Here is a 14,823-nt window from a genome sequence, read left to right on the forward strand (position 1 = left end):
TCTCTATATTCATCACTTTCATATCCAGCTCTCTTTTGAAACCTCCTATGAAATCTGCCTCCACCAATCTCCCAGGCAGTGCATTTCAAATCCTAGCAATTCTTTGAGGAAAGAAATTTCTTATCTCACTCCTGGCTCTCTTGCTAAACAAAATTTTGCCCCCAGTTACTGACATACCATCTTGTGGAAACTTCTTTACTTGGCAAAATTGTTCATAATTTTGAACACCTTTGTAAGGTCACCTCTTAGTCTTCTCTGCTCCAAGGCAAATAAGCCCAAGTTTTCATATCTTTCCCTGTATCCAAAATCTCTCATTCCTGGTATCAGTTTGGTAAATCTCCTTTGCACTGTCTCCAGGGCTTTAACATCCTTCCTTAAACAAGGTGTCTTGAACTGAACACAATAATGCGATCTGCAATGATTTGTAGATGTGTAGCATCACTTCCTTGCTTTAATATTCAATGCCTCTATTTATATACTCAAGGATCCTACAAGCTTTCTTAACAACTGTTCAACTTTCCTGATTTCCTTCAAAGAATTATACACTTGAACCCCGAGGTTCCTCTGTTCCTGTACTCCCCTAAAAAGTTGTACCATCGAGTCTGTATTGTCTCTCGAATTTGCTAACCAACCTGCTACATGACACCACATCAAATGTTTTCTGAAAGTCTAAATAGAAGCATCCACAACACTATCCTCATCTACAGCCTGTGTCACCTCAGGGAACTCAATTAAATTTACCAGAGATGCCCTTGACAAAGCCATGTTGACTGCCTATTTGGTGAGGATTGATGAGGAAATATGGATTTGAACAAATCAGCTTAATGATAAATTGGAGAGCAGTAAAAAGAACTATTCTCTTCTCCTCAGATACTGTAGCAGTTCACACCCAAATGCAGAAAGACCTGGCCAACATCCAGTCACGCACTGTCAAATGGCAAATCACATTCATTCCTCATGAATGCCAAGCAACGACTACCTCGAACAAGCAGGAGCTAATCATTACCCCTTCAATTCAGTGGCATTATGATTACTGAATGCCCTACTATAAACTTCTTGGGGGCTACCATTGACCAAAATCTGAACTCGACTAGCTATATAAATACTGTGAGTACAAGACAAGGTCATGATCAAGAAATCCTACAACAATTAACTCACTTCATGATTCCCCAAACCATCAACAAATTAAGACTATATTGGAATATTCCCCATTCACTTGCATGAATGCAGCTCCAATGACATTCAAGATGCTGGTCACCACCATGGATAAAGCTTGATTGGATGTGGTAGCCAAAAGATCCACTTTCTCCACTACTAACTCTTAGCACATGCGGCTGCAACTATGTGCAAAATACACTGAAGAAATTCACCAAAATTCTTTAGTCCTCACCTTCCAACACAAAGACCACTGCCATCGGGAAGGACAGAGGCAGCAGATACATGGGAATGACACTACCTGCAAGTATTTCTTTCATTCACTTGTGGGATGTGGGCATCGCTAGTAGGCCAGCATTTATCAACACCCCCCTAGCTGCCATTGAACAAAATGGCTTGCTAGATCATCTGAGAGGGCATTTGAGAGTCAACCACATTGCTGTGGGTCTGAAGTCACATGTAGACCAGATTGGGTGATTTACTGAATGACATTAGTGAGTCAGATGGGTTTTTATGACAATCGGCAATGATTTCACAGTCATCAGCAGATTCTTGATTCCAGATTTTTCTTTTCATATTGAATTGAAGTTCCACCATCAGCCATGGTGGAATGTGAACCCAGGACCCCAGAACAGTATGTGAGTTTCTGAATTAACAGTCCAGCAATAATGCCACTAAGCCATCGCCTACCCTAAAGTATCCCTCCAAGCCACTCATCATCCTGACTGGAAGTAATATCACCGTCCCTTCAGTGTCACTGAGTCAAAGTATAGGGCAGCACAGTGACTCAATGGTTACCACTGCTGCCTCACAGCACCAGGGACTAGAGTTCGATTCCAGTCTCAGGCAACTGTCTGTGTGGAATTTGCACATTCTGCCCATGTCTGCATGGGTTTCCTCTGGGTGCAACAGTTTCCTCCCACAAACGAAAGATGTGCAGGTTAGGTGAATTGGCCATGCTAAATTGCCCACAATGTTCAGGGATCTGTGTGTTAGGTGCATTAGTTAGGGGTAAATGCAGAGTAACAGCATAGGGAAATAGGTCTTCGGAGGGTCGGTATGGACTTGTTGGGCCAAATGGTCTGGTTCCTTAAATAAGGGATTCTATGATGAAAAATCCTGGAATTCCACCCCTAATGGCAATGTGGGTCGTATGATGGTGGGTTTGGAAGATGCTGTCTAAGGTGAATGTCTACAGTGCATCTTGTAGGTTGTACACACTAAGGCTGCCGAGTGTTGGTGGTGGAGGGGTAAATGGTTGCGAATGTCATGCCAATCAACCAGATTGCTTTGTCCTGGATGGGGTCAAACTTCTTGAATATTGTTGGAACTGCACACATCCAGGCAAGTGGGAAGTATTCCACATTTGTGCCTTGTGAAAAGGTGGACTGCCTTTGTAGAGTCTGGTGCTGAGTTGCTTGATTTTGCATTCCTAGCCTTTGATCTGCTAGTTTCTGGTCAATGGTAATTTCCAGAATGTTGATAGAGATGGAGGGAGGGACGTAGGGAAGTAGCTGAAGATGGTTGGGCCTACGACACTACCCTGAGCAACTCAGGCAGAGATGAAAGTGAAACAGAAATTGCTGGAGAAACTCAGCTGGTGTAGCTGCATCTGCAGAGAGAAAGCAGAGTCAAGTTCACTGGGAGCTGTCTGTTTCTATCTGACCCATCCCTTCATAATTTCAAATATCACTATCCAATCACAGTTTAATCTCTTCAATCCTAACAAAAACACTTCTGGTTTTACAAGTCTATCTTTGTATTTGTTCACAACAATCGTAATCCCAGTGAATCTATGATATGCAGTCTCTACAGCTTACTATAATATGAAGTCTAGAACTGTGTACAATTCTCTGAAGGCCCTGTCCTTTTAAAAGGTTTCTGATATCTTTTATGTTCTTGTAATAAAATGTAAAAGTAACAATGTATATTAAAATAATTTAATTTAAAACTTATCAAAGATTGAGGGCCATTACCATTGACTCTGCTTTCTCTTTAAATATGCTGCTAGACCAGCAATTTCTGTTCTTGTTTCTGATCTCCAGTATTCACAGTTCTTTGTTTTTTGCCCTGCAGAGATATCTTGGAGCTGAAATGGTCGACCTCCAACAAGTGGACACAGCCGTGGACACAGCCTTAGAATTAGAGGGGGTCATTTCAGAACGGAAATGCGGAGACATTTCTTCAGCCAGAGAGTGGTGGGCCTGTGGAATTCATTGCCACGGAGTGCAGTGGAAGCCGGGACGCTAAATGTCTTCAAGGCCGAGATTGATAGGTTCTTGTTGTCTAGAGGAATTAAGGGCTACGGGGAGAACGCTGGCAAGTGGAGCTGAAATGCGCATCAGCCATGATTGAATGGCGGAGTGGACTCGATGGGCCGAATGGCCTTACTTCCACTCCTATGTCTTATGGTCTTATGGTCTTAAGTGAAAACATTGACCTTGATCTATGTGTGAATCCAACTAGTGAAGAGCTTTCCCTCCAATTCCCATTAACTTCAGTTTTGTTAAAATCGGCTGGATTCATTAATGTTCTTAAACAATATTCTGCAATAGCAGCAACACAGCCAAAAATATTCTTATTCTCTGACTTGTATCAGTACTTTGAGCTACTTCTATAAATCCACAATGTATATTCCTTAACATAGTGAAGATAACTTTGAAACTTTTCAAATTAAATGGTTTAAAATCTGTCTAGGCCAAGCCAGTTTAATATATGATCCAGCTGAGATGAACTTGTGTGAAGTAGGTATAGTTCTCAAATACTGGATTAGTGGTGCTGGAAGAGCACAGCAGTTCAGGCAGCATCCGACGAGCAGCGAAATCGACGTTTCGGGCAAAAGCCCTTCATCAGGAATAAAGGCAGTGAGCCTGAAGCGTGGAGAGATAAGCTAGAGGAGGGTGGGGGTGGGGAGAAAGTAGCATAGAGTACAATAGGTGAGTGGGGGAGGAGATGAAGGCGATAGGTCAAGGAGGAGAGGGTGGAGTGGATAGGTGGAAAAGAAGATAGGCAGGTCGGACATAGTTCTCAAATGATTCAGCTTGCATCGAAAATATCAGATTACATCTATTCTAATATATCTCCCATTACTGAAATACTAGTTGGCACTACCAGAATGTGGGTGATCTAACATCTTTCAGATCTTTGCAAGCTGTAATAACTAATTGAAAAGCAAATCTTTCATCTTATTTTTAAAATGGATCAACATCAGAAACTGGTATGACAAGTTCCCTTTCAATTTTCAGAAGGTAAATGTTGGGTACCAATGGGATTGTCATGAAACTAAAGGTCTTTTGTGTAAGGGAAGCAAACTTTATGAGCTAAACGTTCAATTACTCTGATCATTAGCATTATAATCTGTGATTCAACATCAGCATTGTCGAAACAGGGTACCACACCCATCACTTTCAAGAATACTGTGTGGTTAAACAATAAGATTTTTTTCTGAATGTTTTTTTCTTAAACATGTTAGTTTAAACCTTATTATTTTTTACAATGGCAGTTTTATCAAGTTTCACTGTGAATTAATTTTGAATGTTATTTGAATGTTATACCCAGGATATTAGAAGTGTGTTGACATTTTTCCTGTTCTTATTGGCCATTTTCAAGTTTCAATTTTGAGTCTGTGTGGAATGTGGATCTTAGAAATCTTGATAATTACATACTTTCAAAACATTGATTGGAATTGCAAGGCGACCCTCAATCTTTGAAAAGTTTTAAATTAAATTATTTCAATATACATTGTTAATTTTATATTTTATTACAAGAACATAAAAGATATCAGAAACCTTTTAAAAGGACAGGGCCTTCAGAGAATTGTACACAGTTCTAGACTTCATATTATAGTAAGCTGTAGAGACTGCATATCATAGATTCACTGGGATTACGATTGTTGTGAACAAATACAAAGATAGACTTGTAAAACCAGAAGTGTTTTTATTAGGATTGAAGAGATTAAACTGTGATTGGATAGTGATATTTGAAATTATGAAGGGATGGGTCAGATAGAAACAGACAGCTCCCAGTGAACTTACTATCCAGAAAGAGGGATAAAAAATTAAGCACAAGGAGAACAAGCAGAAGAATCTATTTTGAATACAGAATTGCGAGGCTGTGGACCATATTACTAGAGTTAGTGATTTAAGTAGGGGCAAAGACAATGTCATCATTTAAGACCAGGTTTGATAGGGTTGTTGACAGAAACAGTGATACAATATCAATGAAACAGGGGAACTAGAGAGGACAGGAACTACTGCTTTTGGGAGGAGAAATACTAGTGTGAACTGGGTTAGGCCTGTTTTGGAGATGCAATTTCTAAACAACTTCACGTAATTGCTGTTGACTGTAAGCAGATTCAATGTACCTCATTTCAAACAGTTCAGTTCTTAAATGTTTCAAAAGTAGAAGCAGAAAAACTGGTGAATGATTGGGGAAATATTTTGACTTTACCTCTATTAATGACAGAATTCTCAGGTTTATATTAAAAAATGGTTTTCTACCAATATTATAGATCATAGAATTCATACAGTGCAGAAAAGGCCATTCAGCCAGTCAAATCCATACAACCCTTACTGAAGAACATGCCACCCAGTCACTGTGCCCCCACCCTATCCCCATAACCCCAAATTTAACCTGGCTAATCCACCTGGGCTGCACATCTCTGGACTATGGAAGGAAACCCAAGCATCCTGAGGAAACCCACGCAGATACGGGGAGAATGTGCAAACTCTACACAGACAATCGCCCGAGGACAGAATCGAATCCCGGTCCCTGGTGCTACGAAGCAGCAGCAGTGCTAACCACTCAGCCATCGTGCCATGAACTCAGTAGGCCAAATAGCCTCTCTCTGCACTGTTGGGATTCTATGATGCCATGTGGGTTCTTCCTAATTAACCCACATTTTTCTACATGACCAATAATTCAGGATAGAATTATTATTTCAAAATGTTTTCCTTCCTTTGATGTTAAACTGACTGGTCTCATCCTTACAATGATGTTACATTTGAAATTCCTCAGGGTCTTTGGTACCACTCCTGAGTCTAGGGAAGACCAAAAGATTTTTGCCAGTGCTTCTGCAATTTCCCTCTCACTTCCTTTAATATCCTTCAAAGCACCCCAGCCACCCCTGGTGCCTTAATGATTTTGAATATTGAGATCCCATCTATTATTTCATCACCTATTTTAAATTCTTTTTGTGACTGAGTTTCTCCCTCTGTTACCATGACCTGGCCACATTCCCTTTCTTTGGAAAGACAGAGACAAATTATTCATTTTGCCCTAAATCATGCCCTCTGCATCCACGTGCAAATCTCCATTTTTGGTCCTGAATCAGCTCTCCTCCTTTTACACAGAGTCTTTGAAAACTTTGGTATTGTACTTTGAGAGCTGCTAGATTTTTCTCCCCCATAATCCTGCTTTGCTTCTCTTACGTGCTTTCGATTTCCCCTCTGAAAAGAACTGGATCCTTCTTGGTTCTCAATTGCTTTTATAATCTAACACTTGTCATAAGCATACATTTTCTTCTTTATCATCATACTCTATCTTCTTTCTCATCAGGGAGGTGAAGCTGGGTGGGCATGAGTTTATTTGTTCTACTTTTCCCTTTTGAGGAAATAAACCTCAACTGTGCCCAAACCACCCCTTAAAGTCAGAGTTGTATAGTACAAAAACAGACCCTCCAGTCCAACTTATCCAGGTTGACCAGACATGCCAGTCTGATCTAGTCCCATTTGCCAGCATTTGGCCAATATTCCTCTATTCATATACCCACCCAGGTGCCTTTTAAATGTTGTTATTGTACCAGCCTCCATCACTTCCTCTTGCAACTCGTTCCATACACGCATCACCCTCTGCATGAAAAGATCACCCTTAGGTCCCGCTTAAAATCTTGCTCCCACCCCCCTCACCTTAAATCTTTAGTTTTGGACTCCCCCATCCCAGGGAAAAGACCTTTTGAAGGTAGTCAATTGTTCAACTACAGTTTATTCCACCAATATTCATTTCCAATCTATTTGGCTCAGCTCTGTTCTCTGCCTTGTTAATTACTCTAACTCTGGATTGTTCTTTGCCCTTTTCTACTGTCATCTTAAATCTTATGATAGACCAATCACCCTCATTGACAGTTGGTCTATGGCCCACCATGTTCTCAAGAACCAAGTTAGGTAGTGCTACACATTCTGTAGCGAGAAGTTCTCCTGAACACAAGCTAGGAACACTTACCCCTCAATTCTCTTTTAACTACCACTATTCCAGTCTATATTTAGCTAATTAAAAGTTCCCCATTGTAATAACATTGTGCTGTCGAAATTTCTTTGCAATTTCCTTGCAGATTCATTCCTCTACCACCTTCCCACTAGTTGCCAATCTAGATGCGGACCAAACAATACCCCTTATTGCAGCTAATTAATTTTGTCCTTGAATCCACTGGGACATACCCTTTTTGCAGCATTACGATGAAGGTTACTTTTCTGAACATATTTAACACCCAATCCTACTTTTTCTTGAGTCATGACTTTGTTACAGCCACAATATTACAATTTCAAACAGCAAGCTGCAACGTTTTAAACATGCCCTTGGGACACAAGCCTCACTGGCCAGGCCAGTGTTTATTGCCCATCCCTATTGCCAGAAGGCAGTTAAGAGTCTGGAGTATCATGTAGGCTGGACAGGCAAGGATAACATGTTTCCTTCCCTGATGGATATCAGTAAATCATATAGATATTTATGACAATGGTTACATGGTTGCCATTAGATCAGATTTTATTAAATTCAAATTTCACCATTGCAGGGTTCGAACCCATGTCACTACACCATTGCTCTGGGTTCTAATAGTCACTCCAATGACTTTACCACTCTGCAACCAACACCCATTTTATTGGCTACACTCTGTGCATTCACATATATGCAGTATAACTTGGATTCAGACTCCATTTCTTTCCTTTACATTTCTGCAACCCCACCTACTAACTTGCTATTGTCTGAAATCAGAAATCTAAAGCCCTTCCATCATCTTTCCAACCTTGCATTAATCTGCATTATTCTTTTATTTCCATACTCACTTGTATGTGGCACTGGGAGAATTCTGAAGATTACTACTTTTGAAGCTTGTTAATTTCCTACTAACCTCCCCTAATACTGACTGCAGGATACCCCTGTCCTAACAAAGACCATGAATCATGTCCTGAGCTGTGTGGAGACATCCTTAACCTTACACCAGATAGTAAACATACTATCAGAGAGTCATACCTAAATCCATGTCTGTTCTCCCAACTAATGAATCCAATCAGGAGGGTGTGTGGCTTGGAGGGGAATTTGGAATGGTGCTAATAGTTGTGTTCCCATGTGTCCGCTGTGATTGTGCTTTGAGATTGTAGGGGTCATGGGTTTGGAAAGTGCTGTCAAAAGGTGCCTTGGTGAATTGCTGAAATGCATCTTGTAGATGGCACGCACTACTGCTAGAGTCAATAGTGGGAGTGGATGTTTAAGAATTTGGTGCCTTTTGAGCAAGATTCCACAGCATTGTTGCACAGCATTTCCAGGCTGGGGAATTTGGGGAACAACATTAATTGTTGTTTCCTGCATCAATAAATTATAGTTCATATAATTACTTTAAAAGAGGTTCCATTCAAACATGCCACGTTCCCCTCCCTAAATGTGAACTTGCTGCTTTTTTTACCCTTTCAAGCAGAAGACAGTAACAGGCTAAAGTTAAAACTGCATTACTGAGCTTTGATCTTGTAGTACCAAAAGGACAGAGGTTGATCCTTAGTAACTGTATTATCTAGAATATACCCACCTACAGTCCAATATTTTCCACCCTTTGCTCTTCAAATAATGCAGCATATTTCCTAACCCAGTAATAAAATAAAACTAATCTCCCAATGAACTTTTATAGCTAGTTTGGCAAACCGACAGGAAAATATGCAAAGTGCAGAAACTGAGTCATTACGACTGATCTTGCCACTATCCATATTAGGATTTCTGTCCAGCAGTTTTTTGCCGACAGATGCCAATCCTCTCAACACCAAAGCTTCCGAAATCACTCAACCATTTTTGATGCAGAAAGACTTCCAACCTGTGAATAAATCAAACCAATAGCCCTCCATTCCCCTCAAATCATAAAAAATATTTCCTGAAAAGACAACCTGAAAGCTACCTGAAATGTGTACAATGTACACCAACTCACCTGGATACAGGTACAAATTCATGTACACAAATAGAGTGGACACACAAACATTAAAATGCAGTAACACCATATCAAACAGGGCACACTAAAAGGGCTACAGTATTGTAAACACAACAGAAATCAGTTTTTTAAAAAAAACTCCAGTCTCTTGATTCTGATACCTGTAGAGCAATATTTAAATTCACAGACCATCCCATAAGCTTACACCTTTTAAAATTTACTTTATCTCTCATGTTCACAGTGCATTGTTGCTTATTTTTGGAAAGAGACTTTAACTGCAGATTAATCAATTCAGTTACCGGAGTCCAGAAGAAAATACATTTTCCGTGAACTCCGGTGAAGCTTACAATAAACACAGGTGAACCTTACCAGCTCTGCCGGGAACTGGCACGGCCTATCAAAGAGGACACAAGTTAACTCCTATTAGTTCCGACCGACAGGAACAATGAGACAAAGGTGATCACATCCAAAAAGGAACTGGTATACAACCTGAAGGGGAAAGCAGTGTTTACTAGTTTACCCACTTCATCCTTACAAATTAGTGGAATTCTTTTACGCCACCGAATATTTCCGTCAAACACAATTAAACATTTACTTACTTTTCACCAAAATGCGAGTGAAAAGACATTAGAAAGTAAACAATTATTGAATAAATAAAGTTGAACTGAAATGCGATAACTTGCCCGCAGCCATAATGCAGAGCACAGCTCAGGTATCCGCCCCACACAGTCCCCGCCTCTCTACCATCCACTACCAATTACACACGATTCAGGTATACATGCCTTCGAGTCAGATATACACCCCTCAGGTATGCATCTCACAGGTACGCGCAGCCCACAATATACACTCATCAAGTATATACAGCCGAGGTATACACCCCTAAGGTATACATCTCACAGGTACGCGCAGCCCACAATATACACTCATCAAGTATATACACCCAGGCATACACCCCTCAGGTATACATCTCACAGGTACACTCACCAAGTATATACAGACCTCAGGTTTTTTAAAAAATCATTATGGGATCTAGGTGTCGCTGGCTAGTCAGCATTAATTTCCAATCCCTAGTTATCCTGGAGAATGAGGTGGTGAGCTGCCTTCTTGAACTACTACAGTCCATTTAGCATAGGTAGGCTCACAATGCCGATAGGGAGAGTGTTCCAGGATTTTGACTCGGGGACATTAACGAACGGTGATATATTTTCATGTCAAGGTGGTGGCTTGAAGGGGCACTCGAAGATGCTGGTGTTCTGATTATCTGCTACGATTGCCCTTCTAGGTGGTCATGGTCATAGGTTTAGAAGGTATTGTCTAAGGATCCTTAGTGAATCTCTGCAGTGCATCTTGAAGATGTCAGGTAATCCAAGATGGGAGACAGGAAAAAAAATGGTGCCTGTAAGAGCTGCTCCTTTTTTGAGGTATTTTTAGTGTTGGAGCTGATTTCCTCAAATTCTCGGAGCAATAGTCACTATTTCATAAGCTGTTGCATTGTTCTGGAACTTTGGGAAAAAATATCAAAACGACGGCACTTTGAAAAGGAGGGAGACAGACAAAGTGCATTGACCACATGGGCAGTGATTCAAATGGAGACAGAAACCTACACTGCTGTCTGACCCAGCAGTACCCTGCACAGCTGCTACCTTTGCTGTCTGGTTTCAAATATCTCTGGACATTGGAGTTCATTCTAAGAAAATAAAACAAACAGTAAAATTCGCAGCTGACTTTGGAAAAAACCGTGTGTGGGAGCTCATTGCAGAGGAGCAGCTAAGTGTTTTTTTTTAAATGTAACCCTACTTTTTTTGTAAGTCTACATTAGTGAGTAGAGTGGATTTTTAAAATTATAAGTTGTTATTGAGATCTGTCTCTTGATTAAACTTTAAAAATATAAAAACATAAGTACTAAGCCAGTCTGGAGCGGTGTTTTTAGAGTAGTAGGACTAGGCTATTTTCTGGGTACATTGTGAAGGTGGCCTTAATTAAGGTGATGTGCTCTTCCTGTTGGATGTGGGAGATTAGGGACAGTTTCCATGTTGCTGATGATTATGTCTGCAGGAAGTGTGTTTGGTTGTGAATCTTATCAGATCAAATTGATCAGTTGGAGAAACAGTTAGAGTCAATGAGGAATTTACAAACGTCAAGGAGTGTGATGGATAGCAGTTGCATGGAGGAAGAGAAATCAAAGATATCGTCAGGTAAATGAGGAACTGCCAGGAAATGTAGGAGAGGGAAGCAGGTAGCGCAGGAGTCTCCTGTGGATATCCCCAACTCAAACAAGTACGCTGTTTTGGAAAGTGTAGGGGATGATGGACTCTAGGGGAATATAGCATTGACAGCCAGGTTTTTGGTACCAAGACTGGCTCTAACGCAACGAGGGGAACATCAGGTTCCAAGTGATCGATTGTGATAGGGGACTTTCTAGTCAGAGGCACAGACAGACAATTCTGTAGCCAAACGCGAGACATCAGAATGATGTGTTGCCTTCCTGGCGCCAGGATCAAGAGTATTTCGGAGAGGGTGCAGAATATTCTCAAAGGGGAGTGGGACCGGCAGGAGGTCATTACATGCATTGGAACTAATGACATAGGAAGTGAAAAGGACACGATTCTGAGGAGAGAATACAAGAAGTTAGGCAGGAATTTAAAAAGTAGATCAACCAACTCATGATGGTAGTAATATCTGGCTTACTTCCAGTGCCATGAGCCATTGAGGGTAGGAACAGGAGGATAGTGAAAAAGATATTTGGTACACTTGTCTTTATTGGTTAGTGCATTGAGTATAGGAGTTGGGACATCATATTGCGGCTGTACAAAACATTGGTTAGGCCACCATTGGAACACTGTGTGCAATTCTGGTCTCCCTGGTACAGGAATGATGTTGTGAAACTTGAAAAGGCTCAGAAAAGACGTACAAGGATGTTGCCAGGGTTGGAGAGTTTGAGCTATAGGGAGAGGCTAAATAGGCTGGGGCTGTTTTCCCTGGAGTGTCAGAGGTTGAGGGGGTGACCTTATAAAGCTTTATGAAATTATGAGGGGCATGGATAGGATAAATAGACAAGGTCTTTTCCTTGGGGTGGGGATATAGAGGGCATAGCTTTAGGGTGAGAGGAGAAAGATTTAAAAGAAACTTAAAGGGTAGAGGGTGGCGCACGTATGGAATGAGCTGCCAGAGGAGGTGGTGGAGGCAGGTACAATTACAGCATTTAAAAGGCATCTGAATGGGTATTTGAATGGGAAGGGTTTAGAGGGATATGGGACAAATGGGACTAGATTTATTTCGAATATCTAGTCAGCATAGGCAAGCTGGATGGAAGGGTCTGTTTCCATACTGTATAGCTCTATGACTCTATTTGCAGTCCAAAATACACATTTAGCAGGTATTTACAATCGAGGGTATAAACCTCTTTGTTGCCTATCTCCCACAAACATGGCACTCAAGAACAAAACCTTTAGGTATGCCCCTCAGACATATACTCCTCAGGTGTTGGGAAGTTGCACATCTGATATCTCCTCAGGAGTTACTTCTGTAACCTCCATGCTCTTGACAGTGTTACAGTGCAGAAAGAGGCCATTCAGCCCATTGTGTTTACACCAATCCTTCAATGTTTTCACGTTTCTATTTCTTCTTCAAGTCTGTAATGAAATCAATTGTCATCGTTAAGAATAGTGATCCCTAACTTATCTCCCTATTAGGAATTATTTTCTATAATTTGTAGGTGTGTGAGTTTAATTAGATATAATTCAAGATGGATGAAAATGGAATAGCGTAGGTTAGATAGGCTTTAGTGGTTCCACAGTAGGTGCAACATCGAGGGCCGAAGGGCGTGTACTCCACTGGAATGTTCTATGTTCTATGTAAGGCTACTGATATTGGCCTGTTCATTAAAATATTTGCAATAATATAGAAACACAGAAAATAGAAACAGAATTGGCCCTTTCAGCCTGCTCTACCAATCATTATGATTATGGCTGATCATCTAACTCAATAGCTTGGTCCTGCTTTTCCACCATGTCCTTCGATCCCTTTAGCTCCAAGTAGTATTTTCAAATCAAAGTGGCACCATAGCACAGCACTGCTGCCTCACAGCACCAGAGATCTGAATACGATTCCAGGCTTAGGTGATTGTCTGTGTGGAGTTTGCATGTTCTTCCCATGTCTGTGTGGATTTTCTCCCAGAATCCAAAGATGTGCAGGTTGAGTGGACTGGCCATGCTAAAAATTATTCCTGTAGTGTCCAGGGATGTGCAGGTTGGTTGGCTTAGCCATGGTTAATGCGTGGTTTACTGGGATAGGGTGGGGTGATGGTGTTCAGAGGGTCAGTGCAGACTGGATGGGCTGAATGGCCTCTTTGTGCACTGTAGAGACTCTATGATTGTAAATCCTTCTAGAAATTATAAAATGTTCTGGTCTCACTGCTTTCTGTGGCAGCAAATTCCACAAGCTCACCACTGTTTGGGTGAAGAGACTTCATTTCTTCTCAGACCTAAATGGTTGAACCCATATCCTTAGTCTGTGACCCCTGGTTCTGGACTCCATCACCATCAGAACATCTGTCCTCCATGTATCCTGTCAAGTCCTGTTAGAATTTTAGATTAAGGGCCAACTAATTGGACTATGGTTCCAATATAACTTTCAGCAGCAATATAAAGATAACAGTAATTGATTTCTTTAGAAAGTACATGAAACAGCCACACTTGCTTGTGACAGCAATTTGGGATATTCAAGTGGTTGCAGAGATAAAGACAGTAAGAATAAATGACTGGATGGAAATTGCAGCAAAGGTGACTCCTCTATGGTCTAGAACCCTTCTGTAAAGAAGAAGATAGTCAACTTGAAAATTTTTCACTGAGGATAGCCAGAGACTGTGAGCAATGATATTCCACAACTGTAATATTGGCTTGTCTCTGAATAGCTTCTTCGATTTTGCTACTGCACTATATCTAGTAATATAATTAACTAGTATACTACAGGTAGAAGCAAATTACCTACTGAGGATACCTTCAATGGAAAGCCTAAACTTTCCAAAAGAATTCACTCATGTCTACATTTGTGAAAAGTCTCACTCTCTGCAACTGATTCTCAGTTTCTTGACCCACAGGCCCTCAGTGAAGATGAGAGACTAACACTTAATGCTGGAGCCCCCCAGGGGTGCGTACTCAGTCCCCCCTACTGCACTCATTGTATATTTATGATTGCGTCACCAAATACCAGACTAATGCCATTTACAAGTTCTCTGATGACACCACCATAGTCGATCGAATCTCAGATGGCAACGAAACAGTCCACAGACCTGGAAAAATGGTGCACTGAGAATAACCTAGCTCTCAATGCTGGCAAAACCAAGGAACTCATTATTGACTTTCGGCAGGATGTTACTTGTGCCCCCCTACACATCATCAGCACAGAGGTGGAATGAGTGGAGAGTGTCACGCTCCTGGGATTGGTTATCAACAACAAGCTTTCTTGGACTCTTCATGTGTACA

At 41.0% G+C, this 14,823-nt stretch overlaps 1 protein-coding gene across 3 annotated transcripts in view; it reads right to left on the minus strand.

Annotated features, from left to right (window-relative positions):
- The window catches only part of lnx1 (ligand of numb-protein X 1), a 220,510-nt gene that overhangs the window by 195,587 nt on the left and 10,100 nt on the right, over positions 1-14,823 (minus strand). Inside the window, exons 1-2 of one of the 3 annotated variants that reach the window (XM_072569388.1) lie at positions 9,940-10,040; positions 9,710-9,829 (exon numbers count right to left, since the gene is read on the minus strand). The exons of 1 other annotated variant lie outside the window; for it this stretch is intronic. The gene's annotated coding sequence lies outside the window, so the exon portion shown is untranslated. Of the gene's footprint in view, positions 1-9,709; positions 9,830-9,939; positions 10,041-14,823 lie in introns of those variants that run through there. One more of the 3 variants, XM_072569412.1, reaches the window with a different exon arrangement.

This window comes from Chiloscyllium punctatum, chromosome 1 (assembly GCF_047496795.1).
Source record: "Chiloscyllium punctatum isolate Juve2018m chromosome 1, sChiPun1.3, whole genome shotgun sequence".
Classification (NCBI taxonomy): Eukaryota; Metazoa; Chordata; class Chondrichthyes; order Orectolobiformes; family Hemiscylliidae; genus Chiloscyllium; species Chiloscyllium punctatum.